Here is a 26,178-nt window from a genome sequence, read left to right on the forward strand (position 1 = left end):
GCTGCAAACAAAGCTCCAGAAAGAATTAAAACTCTAAGCATGGATAAAACATGAACCAAACTAGGAGACATAATCCTTGATAAATACTGAAAATGTGAATTAGTAGATCACATTTCTGGCGGGGATATTTAACACTTAAAGAATTGAGTTGAAAAGGAGAGGAAATCTAACTTCTAAGCCAGATGACCTCTTCTTCCCATATTAAGTTCAGCTAAAATTATTTTCCACCCTGTGGCTTTTTTTTTTTTTTTGACATTTCTTTAACAGGATTTCCTAATATGTGACATTTATTCTCTCTTGCTTAGAAAGTGTAGCTTAAAACTATTTCTCTCTTTTTTTTTTCTTTAATCTGGATATATAGTACTGGGGAACAGAGACAAGTAATAATATTACTGAACATGTTTATCTCTGCTCCTCCCATGCCCCCAATATTAGTATCTTTGCCAAATTCTGGCCATAAGTATAGATATAAGCAAACCCCAAATATCCCAGAATATATTTATGTTGGCGCATCCTCTAAGAAGTTCTGGTTGAAGTCTATGGATCTTTTTTTTTAAAGTCGAGGGTTCTGATTTATAGTTGAGACATTCTATGCTTTATATTCCAGACTGAAAATACTAACTGAAGCAATTAAATTGTTATACAAATTGAGGACATCTTTGCTTTCTAAAACCCAACTATAGAGGACTTAAATCCCAATGATAAACACAAGAGGGAACACAATCACAAATTGAACATTTTCAAAGTATCTAAACAATGATTAATTCAAGACAATTTGTAGAGCAGAGAAAGCACACATATATACACAGAAACATGAATAAATAATACTTCTAGACTAAACTCCCAAATAAAATTATGAACTAGGTGATGTTTTGCTTCAACTCCCTCCAAATTTATTCCATTCATTCTTTCTTTTAACGTTCATTCTCCCCTACCCCTCTCCTCAGATGTCTAGTATCCCTCCACATTAAGGGAAGACATTTATTTTATATATATAAAAGACATTTATATATATATATATATATATATCTCATAGGTAGGGATTTAATTCAATACTACCCTGAAACCAGACAGGAGAAGATCCTTGCCCTAGGACCAACACAATAAGAGGGCTCTACTCATCACAAATACAAACTCAGAAATTAAATAGATTGTGGATTCCTCTGTCACTTGGGATCTCACACTTGGTGCCGACACAGTAAGCCAGAACCCAAAACATCTGCTCTTGTGACTAATGCCACCTGCTCTTATAAACACCCTGTAAGCCCCACAGAAACACTTTGGATAAAAACAAAAGGTGACTATGTCCAAATGCTACTAAGGTTTGCAGACTGCAATTGCTGACAATGGTAATAAATACTGCTTTGGAGTATAGGAAGAAATTTGAGCTATGGAAGCATTTAAGTAAGAGAAAGTGTGAACCAACTCACCAGGTTTTCTCTGGATGGCATAAATGCAATAGGTTACGAAATAACAAAGTATTATTTTCAAGTTTTAATAAGCACCCATTTTCTTTGGTTTCAATTTATTCATTGGAAGGCACTCGTGAATCAATTCAGCATGCAAAACAGGTGCACTTGCTGGCCAGGGAATATTTAGAATACGAAATAATTCACATTACTCTCAAAGTTTGTATATGTGTAGTTCTAGATGTAATATACATGAAGCCTCATATTCCTTGCCAACTGGGTATCTGCTGAATTCTAGAATTATCAATAGCTTTATTTTTGAAATTTGGATTTATGAGTTCTAACTCATTAAATTTTGGTTTATTCAAATGATTTACATAAAAATTTATATAAGATGATAATTGCATGTTGTCCTCATTTTAATAAATATTTTTAAATATCTGAGAAGAAAGTAATGTTCTGCAAACCATATATGAACTGTATCTGAAAACACACATGGAAATAATTTTAAATTTTTTGTATTTATAGTTTACATCTTTATTCAAATCATATCAATTTTGAATAACATTTTATTTTTTAACCCTTTAAATATTAAGAATGTGTGTAAACTGTAAGTGGACCTCAGAAAAGAAAAAAAAAGGCTGAAAAGAAATAGAAAAGAGTTCAATGACAAGGTATATTTAAATTTTTTAAACCAGGAAAAAATTGTAGAGAGCAGACATCATGTGACTTGGGGAAAGTTGTATTATTTGGCATGACTGTAGATAGAATGCAAAACTTTTAAAATGTTTTATTATAACTGCATAATCTGTAACCATGCTAAAATAAAGATGAAAATACATATTTTCTGAAAGAAAAATATAATAATTTATGACATTTATATCTTTAGTTTGAAAACCTAAACACTATCACTCAGAACAGCTAAATATACGTATTGATAATTAAGTTGTATTATCTTTGATATTTTGCCAACTTTCAGCATATTAAAAAAGAAGTGTTGCATTTTTAATCTCATCAATATAAAAGCACGTTTATTTGTTGAGGTAGGAATATTGAGCTACATTTTATTTAACAGTTTGTTAGCTTGATTTAGAAATTACAAATATTTAGGTCTATGTTATGTGGGTCTCATTTGTGTTCTTGACTTTGCAAATGTTAGGGGTGAGTCTGATGTGATGTGTTACCTCTTCCAAGAGTGTTTGCACATTAACAGAATCCTGAAAGTAAGGGTAACCCAGTTCCAGCTAGTATCAAAAATGTTTACTGAGCATTTATCTTGTGCTAGGTTCTGTGGGAGGCACTGTGAATATAAAGATTAAGTGCACAGAGCTCAGGAAGGGTGACATAGAATAGTACATTTAATACGACATGGCAAGTGTCATGATTTGATATGCACAGGAGGATGCTGTTTCTTGGAGGAGGTGAATTTAGCCCCAACTTCATGCTTTAGGTGAACAATAGAGAAATGATTTGTGAGTAGTGGTTCAGTGCACAAAGAGGAATTTGAGTCAAAGGGCACATAGATAAAATAAGACTTTTTACTTTAAGAAATACTATTTAATATATATGTGTCTCTTTCATGAAACTGTATCTCCAATTAAGACTTTGGCTTTTCAACAGAATACACAGTCTTCTCGAGTGCACATGGAACTTTCTTTAGAATAGATCACATAGTGAGTCACATATTATGTCTCAACTGATACCAAAAGGCTGAGATTATTCCCTACATATTTTCAGACCACAATGCTTTGAAACTGGAACTCATTCACAAGAGGAAATTTGGAAGGAACTCAAACACTTGGAGGTTAAAGAGCATCCTGCTAAAAAATGAATGGGTCAATCAGGAAATTAAAGACAAATTTTAAAAATTCATGGAAACTAATGAAAATGAAAACACAACTGTTCGAAACCTTTGGGATACAGCAAAGGCAGTCCTAAGTGGGAAGTATTTTGCAATACAAGCCTGTCTCAAAAAATTAGAAAAATCTTAAAATACACAAGCTAACCTTACCCCTAAAGCAGCTGGAGAAAGAATTGCAAATAAAGCCTAACCCCATCAGGAGAAGAGAAATAATAAAGATTAGAGCAGAAATCTATGAAATAGAAACCAGAAGAAAAGAACAGATCAATGGAACTAAAAGCTGGTTCTTTGAAAGAATTAATAAGATTGATAAACCCCTGGCCAGACTTATCAAAAAGAGAAGAGAAAGACCCAAATTAATAAAATCATCAATGAAAGAGGAGAGATCATGACCAACACCAAAGAAATACAAATAATTTTAAGAACATGTTATGAGCAACTATATGCCAACAGACGAGGCAATCTGGAGGAAACGGATGCATGCCTAGAAACTTATAAACTACCAAAACTGAAACAGGAAGAAATAGTAAATCTGAACAGACCCATAACTAGCAAGGAAATTGAAGCGGTAATCAAAACCTCCCCCAAAAAATAAGAGTCCAGGGCCAGATGGCTCCCCATCTGTTGGGAATTCTACCAACATTTAAAGAAGAATTAATACCTATTCTACTGAAGCTGTTTTAAAAAAATAGAAATTGAAGGAAAACTTCCAAACTCATTCTATGAGGCCAGCATTACCTTGATCTCAAAACCAGACAAAGACCCCAACAAAAAGGAGAATTATAGACTAATATCCTTGATGAACATGGATGTCAAAATACCAAGATACTACCCAATAGGATCCAACAGTACATTAAAAGGATTATTCACCATGAACAAGTGGGATTTATTCCTGGTATGCAAGGGTGGTTCAACATTTGCAAATCAATCAATGTGATAGATCACATTAATAAAAGAGGACAAGAACCAAAGAATCCTCTCAATTGATGCAGAAAAGGCATTTGACAAAATACAGCATCCTTTGATTAAAATTCTCCAAAGTGTAGGGATAGAGGGAACATACCTCAATATCATAAAAGCCATGTAGAAAAGCCCCCAGTGAATATCATTCTCAATGAGGAAAAACAGCTTTTCCCCTAAGGTCAGGAACATGACAGGGATGCCCACTCCCAGCACTGTTGTTCAACAGAGTACTAGAAGTCTTAGCCTCAGCAATCAGACAACAAAAAGAAATAAATGGCAATCAAATTGGCAAAGAAGTCAAACTCTCACTTTTCGCAGATGACATGATGCTTCATATAAAAAACCCAAAAGACTCCACCCCAAAATTGCTAGAACTCATACAGGGATTCAGCAAAGTGGCAGGATATAAAATCAATGCAAAGATATCAGTTGCATTTCTATACAGTAACAATGAGACAGAAGAAAGAGAAATTAAGGAATCGATCCCATTTACAATTGCACCAAAACCTATAAGATATCTACGGATAAACCTAACCAAAGAGGTAAAGGGTCTATACTTTAAAAACTACAGAACACTTATGAAAGAAACTGAGGAAGACATAAAGAGATAAAAAAAAACATTCCATGCTCATGGATTGGAAGAATAAATTTTGTTCAAATGTCTATGCTACCCAGAGCAATGTACACACTCAATGCAATCCCTATCAAAATATCATTGACATTTTTCACAGAGCTGGAACAAATAATCCTAAAATTTGTATGGAACCAGAAAAGACCAAGAATAGCCAGAGGAATGTTAAAAAAGAAAGCCAGTGCTGGTGGCATCACAATGCTTGGCTCCAAGCAATACTACAAAACTGTGATTATCAAGACAGCATGGTACTAGCTCAGAAACAGACACAAAGATCAGTGGAACAGGATAGAGAGCCCAGAAATGGACCTTCGACTCTATGGTCAACTGATCTTCGACAAAGCAGGAAAGAATATCCAATGGAAAAAGAACAGTCTCTTCAAAAAATGGTGCTGGGAAAATTGGACAGCCACACGCGGAAGAATGAAACTGGACCATTCTCTTACGCCATACTGAAAGATAAATTCAAAATGAATGAAAGACCTAAATGTGAGACGGAGTCCATCAAAATCCTAGAGGAGAACACAGGCCGCAACATCTTCGACATCGGCCACAGCAACTTCCTGCTAGACACGTCTTCAAAGGCAAGGGAAATAAAAGCAAAAATGAACTTTTGGGACTTCATCAAGATAAAAAGCTTCTGCACAGCAAAGGAAATAGTCAAAAAACTAAAAAGGTAACCTACAGAATGGGAGAAGATATTTGAAAATGACATATCAGATAAAGGGCTAGTATCCAAGGCATATAAAGAACTTATCAAACTCAATACCCAAAAAACAAATAATCCAGTGAAGAAATGGGCAGAAGACATGAACAGATATTTTTCCAAAGAAGACATACAAATGACCAACAGACACATGAAAAAATACTCAAGATCATTCAGCATCAGGGAAATACAAATGAAAACTGCAATGAGATACCACCTTACACCAGATAGAATGGGTAAAATTAACAAGACAGGAAACAACAAATGTTGGTGAGGATGTGGAGAAGGAGGAACCCTCTTACACTGTTGGTGGGAATGCAAGCTGGTACAGCCACTCTGGAAAACAGTATAGAGGTTCCTCAAGAAGTTAAAAATAGAGCTACCCTACAACCCAGCAATTACACAACTGGGTATTTACATCTGTAGTGAAGCGAAGGGACACCTGCACCCCAATGTTCATAGCAGCAATGTCCACAATAGCCAAACTGTGGAAGGAATCAAGATGTCCTTTGACAGATGAATGGATGGATACACACACACACACACACACACACACACACACACACACAATATTACTCAGCCATCGAAAATGATGAATACTTACCATTTACAACGATGTGGAGGATATTATGCTACGTGAAATAAGTGACCTGGAGAAAAACAATTATCATATGATCTCACTCACATGTGGAATATAAGAAACAGTGCAGAGGACCATAGGGAAGGTAATGAAAACTGAAGGGGAAGAAATCAGAGATGGAGACAAACCATGAGAGACTCTTAACTATCTGAAACAAACTGAGGGCTGCTGGAGGGGAGGGGAGTTGGAGGGATTGGGTAATTGGGGGTTGGGCATTAAGGAGGGCATGTGATGTGATGAGCACTGGGTGTTATACACAACTGATGAGTTGTTGAACACTACATCCGACACAAATGACGTACTATGTGTTGGCTAATTGAATTTAAATTTTTTTTTTTTTAAGATTTTATTTATTTATTCGACAGAGATAGAGACAGCCAGCGAGAGAGGGAACACAAGCAGGGGGAGTGGGAGAGGAAGAAGCAGGCTTCTAGCAGAGGAGCCTGATGTGGGGCTCGATCCCATAACGCCGGGATCACGCCCTGAGCCGAAGGCAGACGCTTAACCGCTGTGCCACCCAGGCGCCCCTGAATTTAAATTTTTAAAAAGACTTTGGGCTTTTTTTTCCCCCTTCTCTCTACTCACATTTTTATGTTTTAGTAGTGAGTTTGAGTGAACCTTAAATTTATGTTGTGCCATAAAGAGAAAAAGTTTACCAATCTTTGCTCCTTACAATGAAGTCATCTCTTTACTTCAGAAAGCAGGTAAAAGCCAGCTGTGGGCAGTGTCCCAGTCAGTTTTTCAAGTAAAACCTTCAGTTTATAAACCCTGTACCCTTCACCCCCCCATCATTACAAAAGCCTTTCCTCCCTCCCTGTTTGGATACTCTGCTCAGAACACACAGATTATCTTAAACTCATTTTCTTCGACTCTCTAGGCTCCCTGCATTCCCACACTCCCCTCATTCCTGCTGTTCTCACAGTTCCGGAAAAGAATCACCTCTGTGTCTAATTTTCTGTAGCCACACAGTAGCCGGACTCCTCTCCCTTCTCCCCCACCTCCCAAGTCTCTCCACTGTGGATTAGTATGGGAGAGGAGACAGAAAGGATGACAATTATCCTTTTGCAAAATGAAATCTGGTATCGCTCCAGTCCAGAGACCATCCATTCTAGCTCCTAAGAATGTATCTGATAGGATAGCTCGAACTATCAGGGTTTTACCAGCCTCTTTGCAGAAAATAAACCTAGAAGATTACTAGTAGTTTCATCCTTATAGAATTGCTTTCACACCTGTATGAATTTGTTTCCGTCCCTTGAAGTCACATATTTCTCATGCACTATCAAGTGATATTTACTGCTGTCTGTGGACAGAAACAGGAGACCAGTACCATCTGTTTTCATATTCTGCCAACTCAAAAAGAATCACTGACATCTTTACATGCATTATGCACTCCAGCTGATACAGGAAGAGATTTCCAGTTTATTGAGTTAGTTGGTGATGTAGGTTTGATCTTGAGGAAAATCCAAACAAAATTGGAAAGGGTATGCAACTGTATAATAAGGCCCATCTGTGATGTTTGTCATTAAGTAGCATATATTAATTATAATTTAAACTTTTTTTGGCAGTGACTTGTAATCATCGTAAACCTCAGTAACTGTGATGGATTTAGCTGATTGGTTACCAAGCCATGCCCTTTTCCTCCCAGGCACAAAACCAGACCACATTTCCCAATCTTTCTTGCAATAGACCTGTCCTGTGATGAAATTTGAGGCTAAAGCAAGGTATGCCATTTCCAGTCTCTCCCTGAAACACCTCCTGTGAAATAATCCTCTTTTCCTGCATTTGCTGGCCTGATGCAGAGTGTCCAGCCAAGGATTTTAAGGCTCTAGGGAATCTTGGAGCTACTAGAGGGTAGAAGTCTGGGTCCCTGAGCCAGTTCTCAGGAGAGAATTGTCAGAAATATTTACTTTGATTTATGCAAGTAAGAAATAAACAAACTGATACTTTGTTAAATAGTTTGTTATGGAGTTAGGCTACATGGGATTATATTCTGTCGCATCATAAAAAGGTTTTCAAAGACTGAGACCCGCTTGCTAATTAACCTCCAAACTACTCAGCTTTCTAAATTCCTGTTTCTTTTATGTATGTATATACATATATCTGTATATAGGGATATGTGTATTCAAGCTATCCCCTTGCTTTGTGGAACAATGTCAGCAAAACTACCTCTCGCAGACTGTCACACTTGTTAAGTTTATGTTAAGAAAACGATAAATAGGCTCTGAGAGAGGAAAAATCATAGAAGTAAAACACACAGGCTTTGTGGATAGACTAATACCACTTCTTATTTTTCTGTCAACCTTATTTCACACTTGTGGGCTCTCAGCTATATTTTGAGTTGTTATTATTACCACTTAAATGATTCTATAAAAAGTGAGCTGTTATTGTTCCAAAATCCATATGCCTGTTTTTCTTGTGTCTTTATATATTCCTCCCATAATGTGTAATTATATATTATACACAGACATTTCAAATAAACTACAATTACATCTTAACTACCACCTACCAAATATCAATGTTAAGAGATTATATCAAATTCAAAAATATTCTTCAAATTATCCTTAATTCTACTCAAATTATCCTCTGCTTAGTGGTAGACCACATTGACAAAGGTGCATTTATCTCATACAATGTAAATGACTCTTAGAATTTATTTAGCCATCAATCCTCCTACATTTTTCATTTTGGCAACAAAGATTTAACTAGCTCATTGCATTTACAAAGTAAACGTTTAATTAGTTTCCCAAACTGTAGTATAATAATTTTGTACAAAATTTAATCTTTGAATTTCAATGATAAATATGAATATTTTACTACCAGTATAAAAATGCTTTCCTAAAATTGTACAAAGAAAAAGCTTGGCGGGGTGCCAGTCAATGACTCTTGATCTCAGCTCAGGTCTTGATCTAAGGGTTGTGAGTTCAAGCCCTGAACTGGGCTCCATGCTGGGCATGGAGACTACCTTAAAAACAAAACAAAACAAACTTGGCAATTTGGAAGTATGTGCCTATTCTTCTTTAGATGGTATATATCAGCATTTACTCAGAAAGAATATATATTTTTTTCTGAAAGTTGGTGTTCATGCATGGGGTTGTATGTATAAGGCAGATATGTACAATTACAATTACAGATATGTACAATGTACAATTATGTATTCGTTTATAGGATGGGGTAGTATATGCCACACCCATTCTCATGCCAAAAGCAATGTGCTACCATCAACCATCACAGTGTTATTTTCTAGTTGTTGATTTGTGACATAATTTTATTGCACAAATGCTGTGTTGTCCTGTCGTTGGTAGTGTACAATTTTTTAGAACCATTCTAAACATCCCTCTGAATGTGTGACACTCTGCTTTAAGAGGTGATACTATGGAAGCTCTGGAAGGAATTTCAAATAATAAACCAGCATTAGGGGCCCAATGACATGATATTTTGTGAGATACTGTGTGCTTACAAATGGGTGAGAAATCATCTAAAATTCTGGCTATCGAAGTAAGCTATGGTATTAAGAAGCTATAAAGCTTGGACTAATAAAATAAAAATGAAAAAACGTTTATACAACAGGTTAGCAAAAAGTAATTTGGATGAATGTGAAGCTTCCATGGAGGAAAATCAGCCAGCAAAAGAAAAGATTACACACAATAGTAAATTATTATAATTGACTTTCTTAGATTCAATGACTATACAGGAACAAATATCATAAATTTTTGTAGGGTAAGAGAAAATACCAGTTTCTTTCATGACACATTTCTCATAACCCAGCCTTAGCAAAACACCAGGAAAAAGAAAAGCCAACAAAAACTAGTAAAATGTTGCCTTACTCCACGACCACTACAACTGATACTGGGAGCAATTTTACCCTGGAGAGCAGTAGCTGACAGTCCTACTCATAAATGCAACCAATCTCTCAGCAGAATCCCAGAATAAATCTAGGCTCTCTGGGTTCATTCAACCAGGAAGGATGTAGAATCAGACATACTTCACAGACACACTCTCTGACACCTCTGTTGAGAATTTAGACATAGATCAACCCACATACCCAGAATAAGACCAGTTCTTTCCAGTGAAACCCAAACCTCCTGAACCCCCATCAGTATCATCCAAACTTGAACTTCCTTTATTTCAGGATAGAAAATTCATTCACAAATGAGCTGTGAAATTTGATCACCTTTTTTTACTTAAAAATTTCTTTGCCAAATTTAAATAGCACACCACCACCATTTCCTCTACAATCTCCATCCATGACACCAATTTCTACAACTATGAAGTGTTTTGCAGCCAACTGGGAATGTGGAACTACTCTTCTGCAACACCCAGAAGGAAGAACATACCATTTCATGACCTTGGAAAATGAGGAAGCAGTATGAAGACAGGACCACATAATCTGATGGTAGGGAGCTAGAGATGGATAGTTGTAAGAAAAAAAAAAATGGGATGAGATGAGAAAAATTATTCAAAATCAGAGATGGCCAAAAGGTTGGAACATAATGATAAAATTTTGGGGTGCCCAAAAAGCTATTGGTGTCAACAAGTCCTGGAGCAAGGGCAAAAAAATAAACAAAAACAAGATTTATAGCATATTTTTATCCAGAGTCCCAACAAGAGATTTAGCATAGAGTGTTTCCATGAGAGTTAGAGCCGAGATCTGAAATGTGGATTTCATTCATTTTTGCAACATATATTTATTGATTATCTTCTATGAAGCAGGTACTATTCCATATACTGAGAGTACAGCAAAGAAGAAAACAGAGTGTTTCTGCCATCTTAGAATTTATAATATCGTGAGGAGAGACAGACAATAAAAAATCATTCAATATGATATGAAGTGCTGTGTTCTGAAAAAAAAAATAATGCAAGGCAAGGGAGCATATGAGCTGAGAGTGCCTCTTTGAATAAGGTGCTCAGGGAAGACCTCTAATGAGGTGATATGAGAGCAGAACTGAATGAAGTCAGAGAGCACACCAGGAATCTATCTCCTGGAAGAACATTTTGGGTAGAAACACCACAACTGAAGTGGCTTTCCTTTCAAGCCAAAGAGGTGGTTGACGAGTTCAAAGAGATGCAAGGAAGCTAGTGTGGCTACAGCAGGGTGAGTCAGTGAGAATGGTGAGAGCTGATTTCAGAGACAAGCCAAGGCCAAGTCACACAGGATCTTGTAGCTTTGATAAGGACCTCTTCTCCACAGAGTTATGCAATAACACTGGGGGATTCTGGTCTAATTTACATTTGTAAAATACTATTTTGGTTGCTGTCTGGAGACAGCAGGAGGGTATAGAGGAGGCTACTGAAGTAGAACAAGCAATGAATGGCTGGGGCATCTTAGACGTGGGTGGTTGCAGTGATTCTGGTGGAAGTGGTGAGACATGGGGTCTAACCTTGGTTGTCTGTCCTTCCATCACATAACCATACCTGTGACCTCATCCCTTCCTAGATGAACTCTCTAGGAACAGATAACTTATTAAAATTTTACTACCTTGTCTGCTTAGAACCGTAGATGGGTGGATGGATGGATGGATGGATGGATGGATAGACTGATGGATAAAACAATGTGAAGATTGTATCTGGCTCTTTTGCCATGCCTATTCCCTCATTCTCTCCTCTGTCTTGCTGAGAATAGAGTAGGTCATCAATCAGACTGGCAGAGGATCTGTTCAACATTGGACTTGGTCTACAAGTTTGCTAGTTTACAGCTTCTCATGGGTGAAAAGTCACTGATATGTCTTAAAAGGTCCAATTATCTGTATTAAAATAAAAGGCCCTGTTTATTTATGTCAATAAGTTTTTAAATTAAGCACTGCCAATGAAATATAAACAATTTTCCTCCCACATACATTGCTCATATAAGCCATCAACAAATAATCAGTTCACGGAGTTCTCAGAAGTTTATACCTTTTATTGCAGTATCTTTGCTTGTACCTTTTTCTTAACAGACTCAAATATTTATGGATTTTACTTCTTATAGCTTCCTGTACATTTTCTTATTTAAATGTAACTTGTAGTTTAGATTCTTTTTTAGAATAAAATTGATTTCTATCAATTTGTATCAATATACAAAAATAAAAAGTAGGGATTTCTCTTATTGGTAGACTTCAACTAAGCTATTTTTTCCCTTAGCTTTCTGAGTTGCCATATCTCTTTATTACTTATAAAGGAAATTATCAATTAGTATCAATTATCAATTGATAATTCATGAACATAGGTGGGAAAAAATGCTTCAGTTAATTTATATTTTAGCTGAAAGTGGTTAAAACATCCTATTTGAGTAATTTTAATTTTATTATAGGTGGTGATTTCTTTTAACTTTATTAATAATTTCTTTGGTAATTTTCAAAAAAGAGACAATAGTCTTTAAACATGTGAAAAATGCATAATTTCATTCATATTTAAGGCAATAAAAATTTAATGAGATGGTAAAATTTTAACAAGTTTACAAAAAATACAAAATATACAAACTATATATATATATATATAAAATATACAAAATATATGAAATTTTGCTTTTTAGGGAAAAATTGGCAATATATGTTGAAATTTTAAATGCCTGAGCTTTTCTGGCAATTCCGTTTCTGAGAATTCTATTAACAAATATACATGCACATGTAGACAAAAAGTATGGGTTTACGGGCATTTATCTTGGAAAAATATTAAAAATAGTCTAAATATTTATTGATATAGGAAGAAATAAGTATGTTTTATATATTCATTCCAATGAAAACAATAAAATTAAAGCAAAAATTAGGCAAATCTAAATATGTTTACATAGTAAGAGCCCCAAATTATATTGTTAAGTAAAACAGCAAGGTGTGGGAGAGTATGGATGTATATTACTACCTGTGTGAAAAAGAAAAAGGTAAGTACACATATACATGTGCAGGCTTAGAGCATTTCTGGAAATCTATAAGAAACTGAAAACAGTGATCATCTTTGGGGAAGAAAATTGGTCTGGTATCAAAGAGAAACTTTTCACAGAATATTCTTTTATATGGATTGTTTTAACCATATACATCTTACACTTTCAAAAACAAATGCCTGATTTAAAAAAATACAACAAGAAATAGTAAAGAGCAAAACAGAAAATATAGGAAAACATATCAGTAATTTGAAGGATAGCTTCGTAAAATTTTCCAGAATTCAAGGATAATTATTAGAGCAGAAAATTAGAGAATGAATGATTGACACGGAAATCAGAGATGACTTCTAATTCTAGACTAGAGACCCAACATAATAGGGAAAAAATCAAACAATGGAACAGAATAATAAAAGGCACAATTAAAACTATCTTGCAGTGGGAAAGGGAGAGAGGAAATCAAGTATGAAGTTAAGGAATTCGCCATTAGTGAAAAGATACTCATATCTAGATATTAATGAATATTAGTGAATAGACACATTTGCCAAAATGTCTGAAGGACAAAATAAATTTAAAAAAATCTTACAGGCTTCTAAACAGAAAAACAAACATACACAATTATAACACATTGGCTGTGTCTCTTCCATTCAGTAGAAGCTCTGTGATAACAAAGCAACATCTATAGAGTCATAAGAAGAAAACCTGCCAAGGACTAAAGAATTGTATATTCAGTCTTTTTTTTCTTTTTCTTTAGATTTTCTTTATTTATTTGCCAGAGAGAGCAGGAGCGCACAAGCAGGGGGAGTGGCAAGCAAAGGGAGAAGGGGGCTCCCTGCTGAGCAAGGAGCCTGATGCGACGCTGGGATCATGACCTGAGCCAAAGGCAGACGCTTAACGACTGAGCCACCCAGGCGCCCCATAGTCAGTCTTATTTTCGACAGGGGGGCAAAGCACATACAGCTAAACTGTCTGGTTCCACAAATAAACATACAAAGATATAGAGGGACTGGTTCCTTCTTTCCTAACAACGGGGGGGATAAAGCTTAAACACCATACATTTTATCATGAATCATTATTTTTTGTTATAGAAATATAGATATTTATTGGACACAAGGAGTTCCTATGTTAAAGCCTCTCTCTCAAATTAGACTTCTACCAGATTCAGAAGTCTAATTAAATAGGAATTACAATTTTTATTAAAGGATGAAAGAGCCACCATCCACCTATGCCAAGGAAAAGGTAGAATGGACAGATCCAAAAGGTTACTATGGTTATCTCTGGATGATTCTCTTCCTCTAAGTACTTGTTTGTATTTTATTTTTTTGTATTTTAATAAGAACAGTTTTTCATGTCTATTTTGGAAATAAAGATACATGTTCATTGAAAAAAAATCAAACAGTAAAGTTCACAGAAGAAATAAAGAGTACCAGAAAGAGCATGATTCACAGATTTGCTATTAGACTATGACAGATCCTATGATCCTTCAAGATAATGCTCTATGAATTATGTAGCTATATATATGGATACAATTTGTGTAAAGATTTTGTTATGTAACCCATCCCTTTCACTCAACATTTTCCATGCCAATTCACATCATCATTTTTTTAAATTTTTTTTTTAAAGATTTTATTTATTTCTTTGACAGAGAGAGAGAGAGACAGCCAGCGAGAGAGGGAACACAAGCAGGGGGAGTGGGAGAAGAAGAAGCAGGCTCCCAGTGGAGCAGGGAGCCCAATGTGGGGCTCGATCCCAGGACTCTGGGATCACGCCCTAAGCCAAAGGCAGATGCTTAATGACTGAGCCATCCAGGCGCCCCTCACATCATCATTTAAAATTATTTTCAAGAAATTATGCTTTGTCTCTTCTTGGGCCTACACTTTACACATTATTGTCATTTTTTTACATCTGTCTGACTTTAGGGTGTAAGTTCTTTCCATTATGCCATACAACTTTATCAAGGGTGGTTTGGTGTACACACACACACGCACACACACACACACAATGAGTTTCAGATGGACCATCAATCTAAAATTTTAAGGTAAAACAATAAGCTTTTAGAAGAAAACATGGGAGATTATTTTTCACAATTTTGGGTAGACAAAGATTACTTAATAGAACAAAAATAGCACTAACAAGAAAGGAAGTTATCAATAAATTGCAGTTACAATTAAGAATTTCTATTTATCTAAAGACATTAAGAGAGTAAAAAAGCCACAGACTGATATAAAATATTTACAATATGAATATCCAACAAAAGGCTAACATCTACAATACATAAAAAATTTTAAAATATCTAGAAAACATCAGACAAAACTCAATGGAAACATGGGGCAATATATTGAAACGTTAGTTCATAAAAGAAATATCCAAATGGCCAACAAGCCTATGAAAAGATGGTTCATTATACTGCTTATCAGGAAAGTAGAAATTAAACCACAATTTTAATTAACCACTATTACATACCTACTAAAATGGCTGTAATGAAAAAGATAGACAATACCAAGTTGGTGAAGATTTGGAATAACTGGAACTTTTATATACTTTGGTGGGAGAGGTAATTAGCATAATCACTTTGGAAAATTATTTTGCAACATCTAATAAACTGAACGTATGCATACCTTTGACCTAGTAAGTTTATTCGAGTAGATCCATGACAGATATTCATTGAAAAAAACATGCATTGTAGCACAATTCTTAATAGCCTAAAATAAGAAGCTACACAAATATACCTTAACAGTAGAGTATATAAATCATTGCATATTTGTTCATTGGTATACAATAACAAGAATGAACTATAATGGGATGCAACAATATGCATCAAACATTTTTATGTATAAAATCTCCCCCCCCAAAATAATGCTTAGTGCACAAAATAGAATGATTTTATCTAATGAAGTTCCAGAATATGCAAACCTATTATATGGTGTTAGAAGTCAAAGTAGTGAGTAACTTTATTAGAGGGATTAGGTATTGACTGGAAAGGAGATGATGGGGGTTTCTGGTAACAGGTAAATTCAGTGTGTGAAAATTTATTTAACAATTTTACTCTTTAGGTGAAAGTTCAGACAAATAGAATATATTTAAAGAACTAATGAACCATTCCACCCTCATGACTTAATTACCATGCCAAACCCCACCTCCAAATACCATCATATTGGGCATGAGGTTTCAACATATAAAATTTGAGGGGCACAAACATTCAGACCATAGCACCTTTCATCCTTGGACTGAATTCCATCTGACCATGATGAACTATTTTTGCAATATGGCTTCGGATTTTGTCTACTAGTATTTAATTTAATGCTTTTGCATCAATATGTTGAATCTGATCCCTAAAAAAAGAAAAAGCTTAACTAGATCTGTTTCTACAGAAGAAATAAAGTTGACATATTGTATTATTCTAGGAAATTATCAATTTCATTTAGTTTTTCCAATTTATTTGTGTATATTTTACACAATCTCTTCTGAATTTTCAAAATTTCTTTTTACAGAAATTTTCAGTGGCTATTTTTGACTTATAATTTCTTATTTGATTTGTGTTTTCCTCTCTTTTCTTGATTAAATTAGCTAAAAGCTGTTCTAATTTTTCAAAAACTAGAATTTTTATTTATTGTCTTTTTATTCTCTACCTCATTTAGTTCTGTTTTTATCTTCATTATCTTCTTCCTAATTAATTCTTTTGGTTTACTTTGTAGTTTTTCCTTCTAGATTTTTAAGTTGAGAATACAACTCCTTTATTTTCAATTTTACGTCTTTATTGAGCTAAGTGGTTAGAACTAGGTATTTTCCTATGATCAGCGATGAAAATATAGTCTATAAATCCATGTAGTATTTTTTATCATTTTTTTCTAAATTCTGTAATTTGAGTTTTTATTTCTTCTTTTATCCAAGGATAGAGAATTTTTGTTTAATTTTCAGTTAGGACCTTTCTTCATTATTTTCAGTTCATTGCATTTTGATCAGAGTTTTTTTTTTTTTTTCATATTTCTACCATATGGAATTTCTAATGCTTCTTTTGTGATCTAATATGTGATCACATATATATCAGTTGTATGTTTTTCTTTGTCAGAACATATAACATTTATATATTGATTTTCCCCTTGGCTCTATCTTGGTCATCTTTGTTTTAGTCTTAGCTCTACAATTAAAGCAATCAAGTGCTTGTCATAAATTCTTTAGCTGGAGTTTCTTCTGTCATCTCCTGATGGATAAAGCTCTTTTACTAGATTATTCATGAAGGGCTCCTGGATATAAAGTCCTTGGTTTACAGTTTCTTCCCTTGAGAGTCTTCAAAATACTGCTTTATTAATGTTGCCATATTTATATATTTCTTGAGACATCTGATGGCAACCAAATATTTTTTTCCCTTTCATCTGTTCTTTGTACCTAGACACACTCTGAATATTTTATCTTTAAAATCTAATAATTTTACCAGGATCTGTTTCAGAGTTGACAGCTCCAGGCTGATTTTTCTAGCATCAAGCAGGCCTCATCAATACATATTCAGAAGTCTTTGATTCCATAAAGTTTTCTTTTATTACAGTTTTAAATGTAAGTTCTATTTTTTTGTTTTGTTGTCTCTTTTTTCAGGGATGCCAATTATACATAATAGAAGTTATCACTTGCTAGTACTATTTCATACTGACCTCTTACTCATCTGGGGAATCATACTAATGGCTCCTTGTATTTTCTCATTAACTCTTACCCTAAACAAGCTATAATGCTGAAAGCCCTATTTTGATCAAGTCAACGTGTGTACAATGGTGTCTGCAAAGAGTAGGAGCTCAAACAACTTTGAATAAATGAATCAGAATTCATCATTCAAGAGCCAAACAATTGGCTAAATAAACTATGTATATCATAATACAGAATGAATTATCTTCTGATGTAATCTTGGTGACAGAATATATAGGATAATTCAAAGACGAATGGAGTCATAAAATAGTACAATTCCTTTGAAATGTGATAATTTACCCTATTGTCTGTATTATGTCATTAGTTGTCTCCTTTTGGTTCATGTATTGCTTCGTTCAAGTTGAAGTACTTCACAGATAAATCACAAAAGCAGAATTCAACAGCATCGATGCATATTCCTATTAAAACACCAACACATTTTTCACAGAACTAGGACAAATAATACTAAAAATTTTAAGGAACCACAAAAATCCTTGAATAGCAAAAGCAATCGTAAGAATGAAGAGCAAAGCTGGAGGTATCACAATCCCAGATTTTAAGATTTATCATACAAAACCATAGTAATCAAGACAGTATAATACTGGCACAAAAACAGACACAAAGACCACTGTAACAGAGTAGAGAGTTTGGAAATAAACCCGCTCTTATAGGGTCAATTAATCTATGGCAAAGGCAGCAGGAATATACAATCGGTAAAAGACAGTCTCTTCGATAAATGTGTTGGGAAAACTGGACAGCTACATGCAAAATAATGAAACTGGACCTCTTTCTCATACCATACACAGAAATAAATCAAAGTAGATTAAAGACCTAAATATAAAGGAAAAATAAACTATTAGGACCACATCAAAATAAACAGCTTTTGCATAGCAAAGGTAACAATCAACAAAAAGGCAACCTACTTAATGGGAGAAGATATTTGCAAATGATATACCTGATAAGGGGTTACTATCCAAAATATATAAAGAACTTATATAACTCAACACACATATACAATCTCATTATAAAATGGACAGAGAACCTAAATAGACATTTTTCCAAAGAAGACATACAGATGGCCAACAGACATGAAAAAATGTTCAGCATCACTAATCATCATGAAAATGCAAATCAAAACCATAATGACATATCACCTCACAGAAGTCAGAGTGGTTAGTAGCAAAAAGACAAGAAGTAACAAGTGCTGGTAAGGATATGACGAAAAGGAAACCCTCATGCGATGCTGGTGGAAATGTAAATTGGTACAGCTACTGTGGAAAACAGTATGGAGGTTCCTCAAAATTTAAAAATTTAAATACCATACGATCCAATAATTCCACTATTGGGTATTTACTTTAGAAACAACAAAACTAAGAGGCAGCCCACGAAATAGGAGATATTTGCAAATGACGTATTCGAAAAAAGGTTACTATCCAAAATCTATAAAAAACCTTATCAACTCAAGACCCAAAAAACAAATAATCCAGTTAAGAAATGACTAGAAGACATGAATAGACATATTTCCAAAGAAGACATACAGATGGCCAAGACACATGAAAAGATGCTCAACATCACTCAGCATCAGGGAAACACAAATTAAAACCACGATGAGATACTACCTCACGCCTATCAGGATGGCTAAAATTAACAACATAGAAAACAACAGATGTTGGTGAGGATGTGGAGAAAGGGTAACCCCCTTGCACTGTTGGTGGGAATGCAAACTGATGCAGCCACTCTGGAAAACAGTATGGAGGTTCCTCAAAAAGTTAAAAATAGAACTACTCTATGCCCAGCAATTGTACTACTAGGCATTTGCCCAAAGAATACCAAAATATTAATTTGAAGGGACACGTGCACCTCAATGTTTACAGATTATCAACAGTAGTCAAATTATGGAAAGAGCTCAAATGTCTAACCACTGATGAATGGATAAAAAAGATGTGCTATATATACAATGGAATATCACTCAGCCATAAAAAAGAATGAAATCTTGCCATTTGCAATGATGTGGATGGAGCTAGAAAGTATCATGCTAAGCAAAATAAGTCAGTCAGAGAAAGACAAATACCATATGACTTCTCTCATATGTGGAATTTAAAGAACAAAACAGATGGACACAGGCGAAGGGGAAAAAAAAGAATGAAATCTTGCCATTTGCAATGATGTGGATGGAGCTAGAAAGTATCATGCTAAGCAAAATAAGTCAGTCAGAGAAAGACAAATACCATATGACTTCTCTCATATGTGGAATTTAAAGAACAAAACAGATGGACACAGGCGAAGGGGAAAAAAAAGAGAGGGAAGCTAACCATAAGGAACTCTTAATTATAGAGAACAAATTGAGGGTTGCTGGAGGGGAGATGGGAGGGGGATGGGCTAAATGTGTGGTGGGTATTAAGGAGGGCACTTATTGTGTTGAGCACTGGGTGTTATATGTCAGTGATGAATCACTAAATTCTACTCCTAAAACCAGTATTACACTATATGTTAACTAACTAGAATTTAAATAAGCAATTTTTTTAAAGTAAAGGAAAACACTAATTTGAAAAAAAATAATCACCCCTATATTTATTGCAGCATTATTTCCAATAGCCACATTATGGAAACAACCCAAGTGTCCATCAATAGAAGAATGGATAAGGAAGATGTGATGTGTGTATACACACACACACACACACACACACACACACACACACACACAAAATGGAATATCACACAGCCATAAAAAAGTATGTTATCATATCATTTGAAACAACATGCATGAATAAAGAGGGTATTGTGTTAAATGAAATAAGTCAGACAAATGTCATATGATTTCATTCCTAAGTGGAATCTAAACAGCAACAACAAATGAATAAGCAAACAAGAAGCAGAATCAGACCTATAAATACTGAGAACTAATGGTTGCCAGAGGGAAAGGGGGTAGGGATTTAGGCAAAAATGGGTGGAGGGGAGAAGGAGATCCAGTCTTCCAGTTATGGAGTAAGTCATGGGAATAAAAGGCACAACATAAGGAATATAGTCAAAGATATTTTAATAGTGATGTAATGAGACAGATGGTAGCTATACTTGAGGTGAGCAGAGCATAATGTATAAACTTATTGAATCACTATGTTGTACACCTGAAACTAGGATAACATGCTGTGTTAACTATACTCAAGCACAAAATATATACATACATACGTGTGTGTATATATATGTACAAATATACACATATATATACATAAACATGTATAAAATTAGAAAGATCTCATGTAGCAAGAGAGAGGCAATTTGAGAACCTAGTACCTAGGAAGCAATCTATGGGGAAAATGCTGTTGTCCAGAACTAGTACACTTATCCGTCGGTGTGTGCAGAAGGGGGGAAAGGCGACTTACAATGAAAGGCGATTTGACAAAATACAGCATCCTTTCCTGATTAAAACCCTTCAGAGTGTAGGGATAGAGGGTACATGCCTCAATCTCATAAAAACCATCTATGAAAAGCCTACAGCAAATATCATTCTCAATGGGGAAAAGCTGGAAGCCTTTCCCTTAAGATCAGGAACACAACAAGGATGCCCACTCTCGCCACTATTATTCAACATAGTACTAGAAGTTCTTGCAACAGCAATCAGACAACAAAAAGGGATCAAAGGTTTCCAAATCGGCAAAGAAGAAGTCAAAATGTCTCTCTTCGTAGATGACATGATACTCTATGTGGAAAACCCAAAAGAATCCACGCCCAAACTATTAGAAGTTATAGAGCAATTCAGTAATGTGGCGGGATACAAAATCAATGCTCAGAAATCAGTTGCATTTCTATACATGAATAATGAGACTGAAGAAAGAGAAATTAGGGAATCCGTCCCATTTACAATAGCACCAAAAACCATACGTTACCTTTGAATTAACTTAACCAGAGACATAAAGGATCTACATTCTAGAAACTATAAATCACTCATGAAAGACATTGAGGAAGACACAAAAAGATGGAAAAATATTCCATGCTCATGGATCGGAAGAATTAACATAGTTAAAATGTCCATGCTACCCAGAGCAATCTACACTTTCAGTGCTATCCTGATCAAAATACCGAGGACATTTTTCAAAGAACTGGAACAAATAGTCCTTAAATTTGTATGGAACCAGAAAAGGCCCCAAATCACCAAGGAACTATTGAAAAGGAAAAACAAAGCTGGGGGCATCACAATGCCGGATTTTGAGCTATACTACAAAGCTGTGATCACAAAGACAGCATGGTACTGGCACAAAAACAGACACATAGACCAATGGAACAGAATAGAGAACCCAGAAATGGACCCTCAGCTCTTTGGGCAACTAATCTTTGATAAAGCAGAAAAAAACATCTGGTGGAAAAAAGACAGTCCCTTCAATAAATGGTGCTGGGAAAATTGGACAGCTACATGCAAAAGAATGAAACTTGACCACTCTCTCACACCATACACAAAGATAAACTCCAAATGGATGAAAGACCTCGATGTGAGACAGGAATCCATCAAAATCCTAGAGGAGAACATAGGCAGCAACCTCTACGACATCGGCCAAAGCAACCTTTTTCATGACACATCTCCAAAGGCAAGAGAAACAAAAGATAAAATGAACTTGTGGGACTTCATCAAGATAAAAAGCTTCTGCACAGCCCAGGAAACAGTCAAAAAAACTAAGAGGCAGCCCATGGAATGGGAGAAGATATTTGCAAATGATGCTACAGATAAAAGACTGGTATCCAAGATCTACAAAGAACTTCTCAAACTCAATACACGAGAAACAAATAAACAAATCATAAAAATAGCAAGATATGAACAGACACTTTTCCAATGAAGACATACAAATGGCTAACAGACACATGAAAAAATGTTCAAAATCATTAGCCATCAGGGAAATTCAAATCAAAACCACACGAAGATACCACCTTACGCCAGTTAGAATGGCAAAAATTGACAAGGCAAGAAACAACAATTGCTGGAAAGGATGTGGAGAAAGGGGATCCCTCCTACACTGTTGGTGGGAATGCAAGTTGGTACAGCCACTCTGGAAAACAGTGTGGAGGTCCCTTAAAAAGTTAAAAATTGAGCTACCCTATGACCCAGCCATCGCACTACTGGGTATTTACCCCAAGATACAGACGTAGTGAAGAGAAGGGCCATATGCACCCCAATGTTCATAGCAGCAATGTCCACAATAGCCAAATCGTGAAAGGAGCCGAGAGGCCCTTCAACAGATGACTAGATTAAGAAGTTGTGGTCCATATATACAATGGAATATTACTCACCTATCAGAAAGAACGAGTTCTCAACATTTGCTGCAACATGGATGGGACTGGAGGAGATTATGCTAAGTGAAATAAGTCAAGCAGAGAAAGACAATTATCATATGATTTCTCTCATCTATGGAACATAAGAACTAGGAAGATCGGTAGGTGAAGAAAGGGATAAAGAAAGGGGGGGGTAATCAGAAGGGGGAATGAAGCGTGAGAGACTATGGACTCTGAGAAACAAACTGAGGGCTTCAGAGGGAAGGGGGTGGGGGAATGGGATAGGCTGGTGATGGGTAGTAAGGAGGGCACGTATTGCATGGTGCACTGGGTGTTATACGCAACTAATGAATCATCAAACTTTACATCAGAAACCAGGGATGTACTGTATGGTGACTAACATAATATAATAAAAAAACATTAAAAAAAGAAAGAAAGAAAGGCAACAAAGCTTTGACTATCCAAGTGTGGAGTAAGGAAGACAGAGAACCTAGTCTGACCTGAGGCTATGACTTGTGTTACTGGGCTCAGAGTGATCCTGTCAGGTGCAATAGGGAATGCAGGAAGAACAGCCTTGGAAAAAGGATAAATTCTTGATGTGCTTTGGGGATTTTAAAGATATTCCTTACCACCAGCCCTCTAGCGAGTCTAACTGCAACTCACAGATATATAGATCGAGGCAGTTGACAAGACTGAGAGATTGTACCTAGATATCAAATCCGAGATTGTGTGCCTTTATGGCAAAGGCATAAACATTAAAGTATATTTTATTTAACATTTTAGAGTTGAGAAGATTCTGATTATATGAAACCAGGAACTTAGAAAGAGAACTTCTTACACTGACTAGAGTAGAGAGGTCAACCACATTAAACTTACATTTTAACGATGTACGTGCTCATGTTTGAACACAAAGCTGTGGAAACAAGGGAACCGAATTTTTAAAAATACAACTACTTTGTAGATATGACATTTTCTACTAGAAGAGAAGCAAACAAATAAGCATCTTTTTATTGTCATGTCTGGTCACCTTCCATCCATCTTTCAGTAGGAGAACCATGAGCATTAAAAGACACACTTTGGGGAATCATTTGAATTTGTAATTTGAAACATTTGAATATTAAGGATTTAGTCACAAACTCTATATAGCTTAGAATTCAACTTAGAATTCACCTAGCTGCTGGCTAGGTAATTTGACCTGAAAAATTGACTTGGGCTGAGCCAGTAACATGGGCTTCTTCCCCCCACTCCCACCCCTCCCTGGGAATGTCTATAGGCTTTCCTTAAGAGTAAACCTCATGAAGTATTTTGTTAAGGGACTAAACTTGTGATTGCTTAAAATTTAGTCTACTGTATTTCCACTTATGAACACACTGCTAACCCTGCTAACTAGATGAATTTATATAATTTTAGATAGTCAAGAAATGTAAGAAATGTAAGGGCACAGGAGTAATTACTTTCATCATATAGCCAAAAACGTAGCAATGCTTTGAGCTGCCTGTAAGTAGCTCCGTCAAAAACTATTTTTAATTTCATGAGTTTCAAAACTTGATTTTAAACATTAGCCTATAAAATGTATAATACAAATTATACTAGACAGATGCTGGAGAAAGGAGGTCATAGCCTTCAGCTGTGTTCTAACCACCTGTGTGACCTTGAGCAGTCACGTGATGTCCCTTGTTACCAGTATTCTTGTTTGCAAGAGAGCAGAATTGCACTAACTGATTTCCCTCTGATGTGTCTTAAATTCTAACTGGCATGATTCTCTTCATAAAACCTTCCCTATCATTCAACTTCACCCTTGGCCTGACTTCTGGGAAGATGGCCTAATTCTGAAGAAAAAGAACAAATGAGAGCCCAGAAAATAAACAAACCATATAGATTCTGGGAAGGGAAGGAGTGTAATGTGAACAATCAGATCAATCATAGATAAGACTCTGACTTTATGATAGAAACACCAAACGTTTTGAGAATTACAAGTTTTATAAATTTTGGAGCATCTGTTGAGTTTCTTTGCAGCTTATGTAATAGATGCAACAACAATATTTAGATGCTTGCTGTTGAATATGTATGTTGGGCTGCCAGCTGGAAATTATTTCGTGACTAAAATACCATACACATAATCAAATAGCTAAAGATGGACATACATTTCCTCTTTGGGAACTTTCTGGGGACTTGCCAGCACACAAAAAAATAGCTGAGGCTAAGTGGTAACCAATGAGAGCAATTACCCAAGGGGAGGCCAATTTTACAATGGGAAGAAGCAGATTTGTTACCAGACATGACAAAGTGGAGAATGTACACGTGCATAAACCAAGTAACCCCACTGCAGGCGGTCAGCACAGATACGTAAATTTCAGATTTCAGACGCTATCCACTTACAGGGTCAGTGATGGTATTCATAAACTGTATTTTAAAGGAAAGTATTTTGCTATACATTTACTGGCTTAAAATTTTTTCATTACAACAGATCTTCACATCCCTTTTCAACTGGTTAACTCCTGCCTGTTCTGGAGAATTCGGTGTGAAAATCACTTCCTTCGGGACCACTTCCCTGAATCACCTCATAAAATAAAATGCCCTTCTCAAATGTTCTTACAGCACAATATACTCATCCTTTAGAGAAAATATCACAGTTACTTTTACTCAAATAAGCATGAATATTTGATAAATACCTATCTTCTTGGCAGGATTATGAGCTCCTTAAGGGCAGAGACTCTCTCTTTTTGGTCCCAGATACCTAACACAGTGTCTGACATAGAAGAGACAGTTAAATATTAGCTTATATAGTGGTCGAATATATGAGTAACTTTTTTTGTGGATTAAGGAATGGATTTAAATACAAATGATAGATCAATTCACAATTTAAGAATATTTTTGTAGATTTTTAAAAAATGGTCTTACAGAATAACTACTTGATACTTCCCAGTACTACAGCTCCAGAGATCACATAGTCTGGGTTCTCTGAGATTGTTCCAGTTCAAATATGTTGTTCTACATTATATGAAAATACTCTCTTACTTGTCAGACCATGTGTCTTGTTATTTTGGTTAGAGGAAATAATCAACATAACTGTAGGATATTCTGAATTCCAGAAAATGCTAAGAAAGAAATTTGCAAAAAGGAAACGGTCTTCAGCAAGCACTTGCTCGGTTGCAATCAATTCATATTACATAAGATTACAGCAC

General features: G+C 35.5%; 1 protein-coding gene across 2 annotated transcripts in view; it reads right to left on the reverse strand.

Moving 5' to 3' along the window:
* UNC13C (unc-13 homolog C) overlaps positions 1-26,178 on the reverse strand; it is a 538,361-nt gene that overhangs the window by 127,620 nt on the left and 384,563 nt on the right. The gene's annotated exons all lie outside the window — the stretch shown is intronic.

This window comes from Ursus maritimus, unplaced genomic scaffold, assembly GCF_017311325.1.
Source record: "Ursus maritimus isolate PB19 unplaced genomic scaffold, ASM1731132v1 scaffold_35, whole genome shotgun sequence".
NCBI classification, from domain to species: domain Eukaryota; kingdom Metazoa; phylum Chordata; class Mammalia; order Carnivora; family Ursidae; genus Ursus; species Ursus maritimus.